Below are 12,205 nucleotides of genomic sequence, written 5' to 3'. Positions count from 1 at the left end.
AAACACGTACCAGGTATTTTCAGCGCCCAGGCCTGGGCGCCGAAGATTTCGGCGCCCAGAGCCAGGCGTTGAAAATAGGGTCTGGGCTGTTTTTCTTAGTCAGATTCGGATTCCTAGAATCCGGAGTATTTGAGATTTAATTGAGTCCTTCAGTGCGTATTAACCTCGTGACGGGATGCGTCTGGGCCCGTTACGAACTCTAGGCTCGTTAGGATTTTAATTAATACGTGACTCTTACTTTCGAATCATATTAGGAATAGGATTCTCTCGCAATTTCTATCTCATTTAGGATTTATGTTGGAGTGCAACACCTAATTCTGACAGGTTTCTATCTTTTCTGACTTGCCACTTTTAACAACTACCCATTACGGCAGTTACTATTTTTAGCAGGTTTCCATAAATAGCAGGTTTCGGGTGAAATGAAAAGGGGTAATGAGATTCGTTATTTTATAGGAGATGCGTTGTCAAGTGGAGATTTACATTTTCATCATCGAACCTTCCCTTTCGGGAATGGGGACAAAAGTAGGTGTCTACAGTTAGCCCCCACTTTGACTGAGTCTTGGAATAAGATGATGGTCAAAGTACTAGACGGAGTGCGCCACACAAGCCATGGTGACCTGTTTTTGCGAGGGTCTCACGAGCCCCCGAGTGATAACATTTGACTTAAGGGTCATCACTTGGAGTGTCGACATATCCCTCACGTTTCATTAGGATTTGTCAACGGATAGTATAGAAACTTCCTCACTTTGTCATTGGAAGGATCTAAAGAAGTGTAGAAACTCCCTCACTTTGTCATTGGGAATAGCTACAGATGTTTTCGAAGTCAAAGCTATAAAGTGTAATTGGGCCTGGCCAAGCCCAACCACGAGGTAAAAATGTTTTTAAAGATTCTCATTTTCAAGGCTAGTTAAACGAGAAAACCCCCTTGTTTTTATGGGACGTAAAACGAAGGAAAATCCAGCACATCGTTCTTTTTTGGAAAAACGGAAAACCAATCACATCATTCTTTTTTGGAAAAACGGAAAACCAATCCTTTAATTTTTGGAAAAAGGGAAAACCGATCCTTTAATTTTTGGAAAAAGGGAAAACCGATCCTTTAATTTTTGGAAAAAGGGAAAACCAATCCTTTAATTTTTGGAAAAAGGGAAAACCGATAAAGGTTATCGCTGCAGCGACTAAGGACCTGCGCGGTTAGTGACGCAGACCCCGCCGGCTAAAGATAGCGAGCCTGTCCGCTAAGGGTGGACACCCCGTCCGATAGAAGTGGACGAATCTATTTTTTGAAATTTGAAGATAAGGACCTACGCGGTTTGTGACGTAGACCCCGCCGGCTAAAGATGGCGAGCCTGTCCTCTAAGGGTGGACGCCCCGTCCGAAAAAGTGGACGAATCTTGTTTTTGAAATTTGAAAATAAGGACCTACACGACTTGTGACGTAGACCCCGCCGGCTAAAGATGGCGAACCTGCCGCTAAGGGTGGACGCCCCGTCCGAAAGAAGTGGACAAATCTATTTTGAAATTTGTTTGTGCTTTTTTTGAAAATAAGGACCTACGTGGTTTGTGACATAGACCCCGCCGGCTGAAGATGGCGAGCCTGTTTCATTTTGCTTTTGAAGATTCTATTTTTCGAAAACTGAGGATCTGCGCGGCTAGTGACGCAGACCCCGCCCGCTGAAGGTGGGCGAGCCCTGTCCGCTAAGGGTGGACGCCCCGCTCGCTGGAGGTGAGCGAACCTGAATTCGTCCTTTTTGATTTGGGATTCGCGTGGTTCGTGGCGCGATCTTGCCCGATTGAGGTGGGCAAGTCCCTATTTCTTTTGTTCATCGTGATTTCTTTTGAGAATTTCTTTTTGTTCATTCTTGTAAGAGCGAATTCTTTCGAGGGATGCTCGGATTTAGTTGCAACCTGAATGTGGGTTGACAAAGTGCTTAGGCGGACCATTGTCTTGTGGTCATCTTCCTTCATGGTTTTGAGCTAGTCCTTACGGCTCAATTTTGCCACTACCTGGGTCCTTGATTGGGGGACCATGTATAAGTATCAACGGCGACCTTTGTCTTGAGGTCGTAAACCGGTTCTTTTTCTTTTGAGATTATCCAAACACGGGACTTTGTACAGCGTAGTCTGGGAATATTTTTTTAACTTTGCATACCCCTTTTTTTTTAGATATATTTTTTTTCTTTCGAGCCACCAAGTACTCGTGCTTGGCGGTCAGTTCTTGTCAAAGAGGTTCTTTGGGGATACGCATTTTGTAATGTCCTTGATTGTGTTTGGGATCGTGCTCGTAAGTGCGAGCGATCTTCGTAGTGGTGTGCTACTCTTGACAAAGTCGTGAGGTGCAACTTTCAGTAAAGAAATTGGCAATTTTCGAGTCAAATGGATGCGGCAGGGCCCAATAGAGGTTAGGGCCTTTTTTGAGCCTGGGTTCATTTTCGGCGCCCAGGCCTGGGCGTTGAAATAATTCACGCCCAGGTGGGGCGTTGAAAGTGTTGTTTGGGCTGGTCTTTTGATGACACAGTTGGCCTCTTGTTCATTCGTTTATTTCACTTGGAAGTTCTATGTATTCTCTTTTCTTTTGTTTTTCCTTTGTTTTTAGAACGTGATGATTTTCTTGAGAAGCCGTAGCCGATTGGTGGACTACGGTGCTTGTCGCTTTGGGGCGATTATTTTAAGGAACTGTTGCTCTTAAGGCGTACAATTATTGCAATCGTTGGGCGAGTCTATTTGGCCCGAGGAACATACCTTGAAGCGTAAGACTTTGATCGCTCTTGTATATATATTTTTTTTCTTTTGAATGCGTTCGTGAATGATGATATGTATGTGCGAACGAGTGTTCATAGAATGGCCGTTGTGTGCGGTCCATTAATCAGTTTGCTTGAATCATTTTTTATTATTTTTTGTATTATTTTTTTTTGGAGCAATGACTGATGTTGAATAGCTTGATAGGGTTCAGGTCCATTCACGAGGTGGGCTTAAACATCGTGCCCTTTCGATTGTTCAAACATTTGCTTCGAGATTTTTTATTTTGTTATGGTTGTTTCGTAGCTTGGAGCCCCCAAGTATGCATGTTGGGATGCTTCCTTTTGGCGTACGATTTTTGTAGGTTCTTTCGAGAAATATGCCTTGGGGTTCCGCTCGTGTAGGTGCGAGCTATCCCTTTCGTGGTAGGTAATATTTTGCTACCTTTAATCCTTAATGTAGAAGTCGTGTGGCTTGCATTTTGAATTTGGGTGATAAGTAGTCTTTGCCTCTTTTACACATGCTCTTGGTCGTGCCTACATTAGTGCAATATGCCTTACTCTTTTTTGGACCTGTACCGTGGGACGGTTGAACTTATGGTGCAACGTAGGCTTGTGTGGCCTAACGGCGTGTCTTAGAACATTCCTCCAGGCGTTGGGATATCATTATTACTTTTTGCATTGGAGTACTTCATCACGCCTTGTTCAGGTGCTCGAACAAGTGTAGCACCTTCTGCGTGGGTTTGCACGGCTTATTACTTCGTTCGATGCGGGGATTCATAGGAGTTTCTTTTTTTTTATATCTGGGCAAAACTTGGCTAGCAGAAAGAATCAGCGCCCAGGCTGGGGCGTTAAAGATATCGGCGCCCAGCTCTGGGCGTTGAAAATGGTTTCTGGGTATATTTTGACAGTTCTTATCCTTGATTTTTTTTTCTTTCGCTTTTGCTTTGGAACGAGGTAGGCTGTGTAACAGGCGCTTGTAGGGCGAGCGTTATGTGCAGTAGTTTGATCGGAGTTTTGGTGAATCGCGATTTTCAGTTACCCTTGTTAGTGGGGTGACTTTATATATTCTAAGTAGCTCCTAGAATTTTGGGAGGGGTTGTAGCCATTCTAAGGTTCGTTTTAAACGATTAAAGCTTAGGATTGTGCCCCAATGATGTATGTATAGCATTAGCGTCGAGAATTTGCGATAAAATCGTCATTTCAAGCATTTTTAGAGTGTTTTTCTCAAGCCCCCAATTGTAGCTACGGGATTGGCTTGGTGCTATAATGCTTTGCATACGTCTTTATGCATTCATGGTGACATGGATCATGAATAGTTTGAACCAGACTCGTTTAGTGCGAGGTACGTTCGAGTAGTGACCTGCTACTTCTCTTGTAAATTTCTTATTATGCGACATCGCCATGGTCAAAGTAGTAACATGTGGAAGTGTGCCTTGACCAAAAGTTAGGTGCCTTTCTTTTACCCATAATCATATTTAGAAATCTTTTTGACTCACTTGCAACATCGGGATAAACGCATACTTAGATTAAACCAACGACTCTTTATTATGTTCGAAGAAGTCTTTGAAAATTATTTGGAAATTATTTAAAATCCGAATCCTACTGTGTACAGTCCGAGGTGTCCTAGGTAGGTTGACTTATAGAAGGGTTCGTACAGGATTACATGAGTGAATCAAAATACTGTTACGATTTTTGGAATGCTGTCTAAGGATTTGCTGGAAGCCAGGGTGCAGGCGTCAAGATATACTTGTGCCCGTTCGGCATATGCTTTAGGCTTTTAGGGCCGTCTTTTCCAGAATTGCGGGAATATAAACCGTTTTCAAATTGACTTAGATTTACTTGGTGTATATCTGTACAAAAGGTCAAGGTATACTTAGTTCTTTCCCTAGCTCTTCCATTTCAATTTTTTAGCCCCCAGTTGTTATTATGTCTTCCTATTAATGATGCTTTTAGATTTCGATTTTAGATGCCCGTGTCATATGTCTGAGTAGGGTGAACCTTGGTTAAGTGCCAAGTCCTATTGACAAGGTCTGATTTTTTTTAAAGGGGATTCGCGAGCATTTGAGTTACCATGAACGGGTGCCCTGAGCTTGAAGGAACGATGAGGCGACTGTTAGGTTATGATACATATGACAATTCATAAATCATGCGGAAAAACCATAAAGCCAGGAATACATATTATTTACACATAATCATTTAGCATAGTTTAGATGCATACTCTTTGTTGCGTGCCTTCCCTAGCTGCGCCCGAACCGAACAAGAACAAGTCTTTAGGACTCCAAGTGTCGTCCCTCCGTAGATAGTCCACAGCACGTCCGGATCCGCCTTAAGATTGACCAACTAGAATCGCCCTTAAGGTACTATTATTTTCGGCACTTTATAGGCAAATGTATGACTGAATTTTGCTCTCAAAAACTCACTTTGAATACTTGAATACTCGTTGTAAATATGTGACCCTAGGCACTTATTTATAGAGTTTATGGAAAGGAATTATAATCCTATTAGAATACAAATCTATTTAATTATAATCCTACTAGGACTCTAATTAAACAAACTTTATCTATTAGGATTAGATTTAATCATATTACGAATCCCGGTAGCCTTAGGATTCGAGTAGCACACACGAGTGGCGCACAAGCACCGCACACCCGCACGCAGGCCTTGCGGCCCATGCCGAGCGCACAGCGCAATGCCCACTGTCGCAGCCTTGTCCGCGCTCGCGCCCAAGCTTCGGCTGGGCCTGGCTTTTGCGCTGGGCCTGGTCGTATGCTTGGCGTGTGGTTGTTGCGCTTGGCTTGCTGGGCGATGGCCTGGCTTCGTGCTGGGCCTTCGTCCGGCAGGCCTCGTCCGATGCTTATTCGTACGATACGCTTCCGATTAAATTCCCGGTTCCGGAATTCATTTCCGATACGAACAATATTTAATATTTCCGATTCCGGAATTAATTTCCGTTTCGAACAAATATTTAATATTTCCGTTTCCGGAACTATTTTCCGATTCCGATAATATTTCCGATTCTGACAATATTTCCGTTTCCGGCAATATTTCCGATTCCGGCAATATTTCCATTTCCGATAATATTTTCCGATACATACCATATTTCCGTTTCCGGCAACATCTACGACTTGGATAATATTTATATTTCCGATACGATCCATATTTCCGTTTCCGGCAATATCATCATTTCGGGAGTATTCATTCCTTGCCTGTGACGATCTCAGCTCCCACTGAAACCAAGATCCGTCGATTCCGAATATTCATAGATGGAGTATTTAATGTCATTAAATACTTGATCCGTTTACGTACTATTTGTGTGACCCTACGGGTTCAGTCAAGAGTAAGCTGTGGATTAATATCATTAATTCCACTTGAACTAAAGCGGCCTCTAGCTAGGCATTCAGCTCACTTGATCTCACTGAATTATTAACTTGTTAATTAATACTGAACCGCATTTATTAGACTTAACATTGAATGCATACTTGGACCAAGGGCATTATTTCCTTCAGTCTCCCACTTGTCCTTAGGGACAAGTGTGCATTTCCTAATTCCTTTGTCGCTCGATGCTTGCTCTTGAACATAAGGTAAGAGTTGTCATCCTTATTATGTCCAGAGGTGTTCCTCGGTTTCAGAGTTCAACTGATCAAATATATCGTCAAATTGAAGGGACTCATCATTTAATACTAAACCCAGATTAAATGGAATATGAAAATACATTTCATATATGATAAATGTTCAACCCTAATGTTCTACAGCCATGGGCCTCGAACCCATCCTTAAAACAGTTCATGGAATTCAAAGCTATGCTTGATTTCCAGTGCCACAATGTGAGTGTTGTTTCTCACTTGTTGCATAGGTTTAGTTATCATGCTTTGCCAATCTTAATATCTTTTCATCGAATGTTCTTCGAGATATGATGATAAGATCTTTTGAGTGTGTTTATTTTGTGATCTATTCTTTCTAGCTACAAGAGTAGTTCTACGCATCTTGGAATAAAGAACCATCAAGTCAGAAGACATATGATCTACCCAAGTTCAGTGAAGAACTCTTTAACATAAACAAACAACCCTGTTTTATTGCTTCTTAGGTAATAAGTACTTTTACTTCAACTGTTTAGGTTGCTAGTGATGCTTTGTTTGGATTTACTTATCCAAGCAGTTCACATATATGTGGAAGACTTTCCAGTTGTATCTTAGAACATAGAAATTAATATTTAATTTCCCACGCAACAACTCATGGTCTCCAATCCATGTTGCCATTTCAAAACACGATGCTCTATAGCTCGTCCTTGTCAATGGTTAACTCCAAAGGGTCTTGCTTGATCCTTTGCCAGTGTTTATGCGTGTAGCATCAATATTTAGCATATCTTTATTTCCTTGAATCAAGAACTATTCCTATGTACCTTTTCAAGTACCATAAGTATTCTTGATCTCAATCTAGTTGATCTTCACTTAGATCAATAGAGATTGGTATATGTTCGTCATGCCTAAAGTCATACGATACATTTTTGGCGATCCTCATATTATATCATACATGATAAATTCTTTTGCAGAATAATTCCCAATTGAATTCTATTCATGTAACTTTAGCTCATTCAATTTCAATAGATACTGAATCCAGCTAAATTCTTTGATATATAATATAGGTTAAGAATCTTACTTAGATTCTTTGATGTTTAACTTAGTAAATGCTTATACATAGTTCAAACATCCTTTACTTAGACTTATTCATATGGGTCGAATATCTCCAATGGAGTCTTTCGTGTTTGATTTAGTAAATGCCATTACTTAATCCAAAACAATATTATAAGATCTTTGTAAATAGATCTTAGTACCCAGTATGTACTAAGTTTCGCCTTGGTCCATCATTGATGAATAATCTCAAATCTAAGTATTTATCATTTGAATGTTATTTCACAATAGAGAGATATGTGTGTGATACACATAGGACCAATTAAGTTTTATGTACTCCCACTAAACTTCTTATATATCTATAAGAATCATGTACATTTTATGAAACTAAAATACTTATTAGATTCACTAAAATACATTTCTAATTCCCAATTGCTTGCTTAAATCTGTACTTAGATTTTATAAACTAGCTTTTCTTTTCAAGCATTTATTTGGATCCACAAATCCTATGACATACCATGTACATAGTTTCTTCCAACATTTGACTGAGGAAGATGTTTTGTCATCCAATTGCCATATGTACTAATATGCAATCATTGCTTGAATTATAGACTTAAGCATTACGATTTTGCATGAGGTTTCAACACAATCCACATCGTGAATTTGCTTGTAACCTTTAGCAACTAATCTAGCTTTGTGTGTGAACACAATTTCATGTTTGATGGTTTTTATCCTTAAAACAAACTTTGCAACCAATAGGTGTGAAACTATTCTTGCAAATCAACAAAATTTCAATTCTGTTATCAAAACATTGAGTATGTTTTATGGCCTTTAACCAACTAAACATATAGTCTATATATGGCCTCTAACCATTTTAGGGAATCTGGGTTTCGTCATAGCTTTCTTACAGGTCACAAACTCATTAATCTACATGATAATAGTTTGACTGCAAGTTGTAGGTTTTTTCACTATCTAATAGAAGAATTGCATAATTTCAGGGACCTGAACTCCATGTTTCTTCACTATAGAAGAATCTCATAGTTTCAGTGATTTGAACTCTATGCCTACTTGGGTATAGAACATCAAACAACAGAATATCAATAGCCACTTGAAAGTCCTTTGAATATTCTGTTCTCCTTGAAGCACTTGTAAAGTCTTCTAAGAGAAGTCTATTCTTTAAAGCCACTTCTAAAGTCCTTAAAGAATAAGTTCGGGTTTTCTGAAGCACTTCGAAAAGCCTCTGGAATGTCCGTTTATGTTTGTTGTTCGCCTCGAAGACTTTCGAGGTCTATTTTCTCCCACTTGTCATTTTGGAAACGAATCTCCAAAAGGACATAATTTAGAGCAAACAAACATTATGTTCTCAAAAATTCGTGGTAGAAACAATACCCTTGTGTCTCATTTGAATAAATCACAATGAAACATATATCTATACTTGGGCCTTAGTTTGTCGAATGACAAACACTAAGCTCCCACTGAGTTTTGCAACTCTCTAGATATATTTTATGAAAAGTTATTCTGAAATTACTTTTCAATAGCTTTGACGAATTTGGTTTAGTTTGGTGGTAGTTGAGCATTTTATTTTAGAAATTATAGGAAAAGTCTTTATGATTCATCATTAATCGAATCAAGTACTAATTGACTTCGATTATTCCAACTAAGATATGCCATATCTTAGATTGTGAAATTACAACACACAATCATTGATGATCATATTTGGTCTCAAGTAATCATCAACATGATCTAACCTAGATCTTTATGATTTCTTGCCAAGTGGATTTTGTACTTCTGAATCTTTGAACTAGTCAAACAGATTCAAACTTATATCACTTTGAGTAAATAAACCTATATTCACTCAAATCCATGTGAAATAATAAAGTCATAAAATCTTTCTTTAGCTTTGAACTCTATTGTCTAGGCGTTCTAACAATAGTTCATATCTTTTGTTACTTTCAACAAGTAAGACTAGCTTGTCTTGAATTGATCTAGAAATCAATCAACTTTCAAAAGTCCATCAAAATAGAGCTTATGAATGTTAACTTGTTGATATGGTCTAAGCAACAATGCTAAAGGTTAGTGGAACTCAAATCAAGAGATTGATTTGAACCTAGTAAAGTTCTTATTGTTAAAGAGTTGTTTGTTTTAATCAAGCATATTGACTCAACCCGTAAATGACCATTTCATTCAAATAAACAAACAAACAAGCATTGTTTTCGTTCTTCTGAATGTGAGTCTTTCTGTGTTTGAAGCAGAAATTTAGGTATGCTGATTATGGAACAAAATAACCATTAAGTTCCAGCCTTTGAAAGGACTTAAAACAAACTAGATGACCCTACAACTAATGTAGCATTGCCATGCTTCATTTCCCACTTGTAGGTCATTAGTGTATCCTAGCTTCCATTGTTTGAGTTATTACCGAAGTAAGAACCTCAAGCGGTATATGATACCAAGGAAGTTTGATTGCTAGGTCACTTCTCTTTAAACATAAACTTATAGGTAGAAACGGAATCGTAAATTCCTTTCATTTGTTCCTCGTTTTCCTATTTCTTGTACCCTTTCTTATAGTCTTAAGAATTGAATTCTTTAGTGTTGACTTTTATACTTTGTTAGACATGTCCAATGTCACCAACAAGGTTCTTTACCATTTTAATTTATATTGAATATTTTGTTTCAACTAGATGATCTTACCAGAAGCTTCTAAAGTTCTCTAAGTATCGATCTATTCGAATGTCTAGGGACTAGACTCATTCGAGAATTAAATGGACAAAGATATTAGGTTGTTAACCATTGGTAAAGCTGAGCGTATTAAACTCAATGCTTTATGATCTCAAAACTACAGTGTATTTTGAATTCACAAGCACCAATTGGTTTGCCATTCGACTTTGATGTTCGAAAACAACCATAAAAGTCGCTATAAGAAACGTACATTTTAAATTGCTCACTTTCTCTCATTTCCGTGAATCGTTCTTGGATTCACTACCAATCGAGGAAATTTAATGTTACCTTTCTAAAAGGATTTATTGCAGTGCAAGATATTTAATTATAAACAATAATTAAAACATTCATTGAAGCATGCAAAGTCTAAACATTTGTCATGAATAATAACTTGAAAATGAAAGCAATCATGCAATTTAAACAAGTCATTAGCATTTTATTCGAATTATGTGTTCCGGCAGGTGTGAATAAAATGATTCCAAGATCCTAAAATCATTGAAGAATTAAGCACAGTTTGTCGAATTAATTCTAAAACATCTTAGGTAAGCAAAAACCTTTTGCTAATAGTCTAGAAACTATTCTTGGTTGATAGGCACGTCTAAGAACTTATTAGGTAAACCTATCGATTTTGCCACGACATAAAAGGACTCCTTACTTATATCGTTGAGTTTCACCAAAACTAACATGTACTCACAATTATTTGTGTACCTTGCCCCTTTAGGACCAATAAGTAACACCTCGCTGAGCGAAAACTATTACTAGATTGATGTAAAGGATATCCAAGCAAGTGTATACTTTGGCATGGCACCTTTTAACTCAATTTTTAAGTTTGGAACTTAAGGCTCGTACTATGTTGGTTAGATTTTAAGTGAACTAAAATCCTTAATCATGCAACATAATCAAGCTTTGATCTCATGCATTTTAAGACATATTTAAAAACAATAAATAACTTAAAACATGCATAAGATAAATGTGATCTAGTATGGCCCGACTTCATCTTGAAGCTTTAACTTCAAAGTCCGTCTTGAAAATCTCCGTGGGAGGCACCATTTTCTTCAAATAGGATAAGCTATAATTAAAACTAATTACAACTATTTGATGGTACGCAGACCATATTTGAATTGAAAAACAACTTTGGTACTTTAGACCAATTACATTCAAATTAATGGTACGCAGACCATATTTTCTATCCTATTTGGGCCATACTAGTCACTTCATAACCTGCAAAACAGTACATATACAATATATACCATTCACCCATTCATTATCATGAATGGCCCGCATACCTGGTTAGTAAAACACATTATGCATCACGTAAACATTTGCAGCAATTAATCAAGGGCACCAATAATCTACCAATTATTCAGTCCTTATTAATTCTAATCAAGTTGTTTTAACCTTAAGGATTTGTAGACCTAATCAAGAGTTTATGACTAAAAAGGGCTCCCACTCAAACCAATAAATTCATATGCTTTACTAATTTTAAACATAAAAATGTATTTCTAGTCTAACCGGAAACATACAAATTTAATTAAAATTTAAAGCTCATATAAATTTATAATTGAATCCAAAAAGTTTAATTTAATTTCAGTCGTATTTAAATTAATTCATGATTTTAATTTTAGTAAAATAATTAGAATAAATAAAATTTATTATAATTACAATATTCAAAAATTAAAATCCAAGAAAATAATTTAAATTATTAATTTTAAAATTAATTAAAATTACGTAAACTGAAAATTTCAAATTAAAATTTCAAAACGATCTAATCGCAACGCAACAACCTCACGCAACGCACGCCCATGGGCCACACGCACACAGCCATCGCTGGCCATGTGCGCGCAGCCCATGCGCTGTGCCGCAATGCTGCTGCTCACCATCGCAAGGCATCACGCGAGCTGGTGCTCGCTGTGCGCGCGCCAGCGCTCGATTGCTTTGTGCGTGCAAGTTATATGAACGAATCGCATAAAATTTAAAAATTTATATTTAAAATTAATGACAAATTAATAAATAATATTAATTTCATAATTTTAGGGCGAAAAATCGAAAATTTATTATTCAATTGATTTCCGATTAACATGGATTCAAGTCTAGGTCATAAAAATTTAAAATTTATCATAAATTT

This window comes from Spinacia oleracea, chromosome 2, assembly GCF_020520425.1.
Source record: "Spinacia oleracea cultivar Varoflay chromosome 2, BTI_SOV_V1, whole genome shotgun sequence".
Taxonomy (NCBI): Eukaryota; Viridiplantae; Streptophyta; class Magnoliopsida; order Caryophyllales; family Amaranthaceae; genus Spinacia; species Spinacia oleracea.
This window is presented reverse-complemented; position numbering follows the sequence as displayed.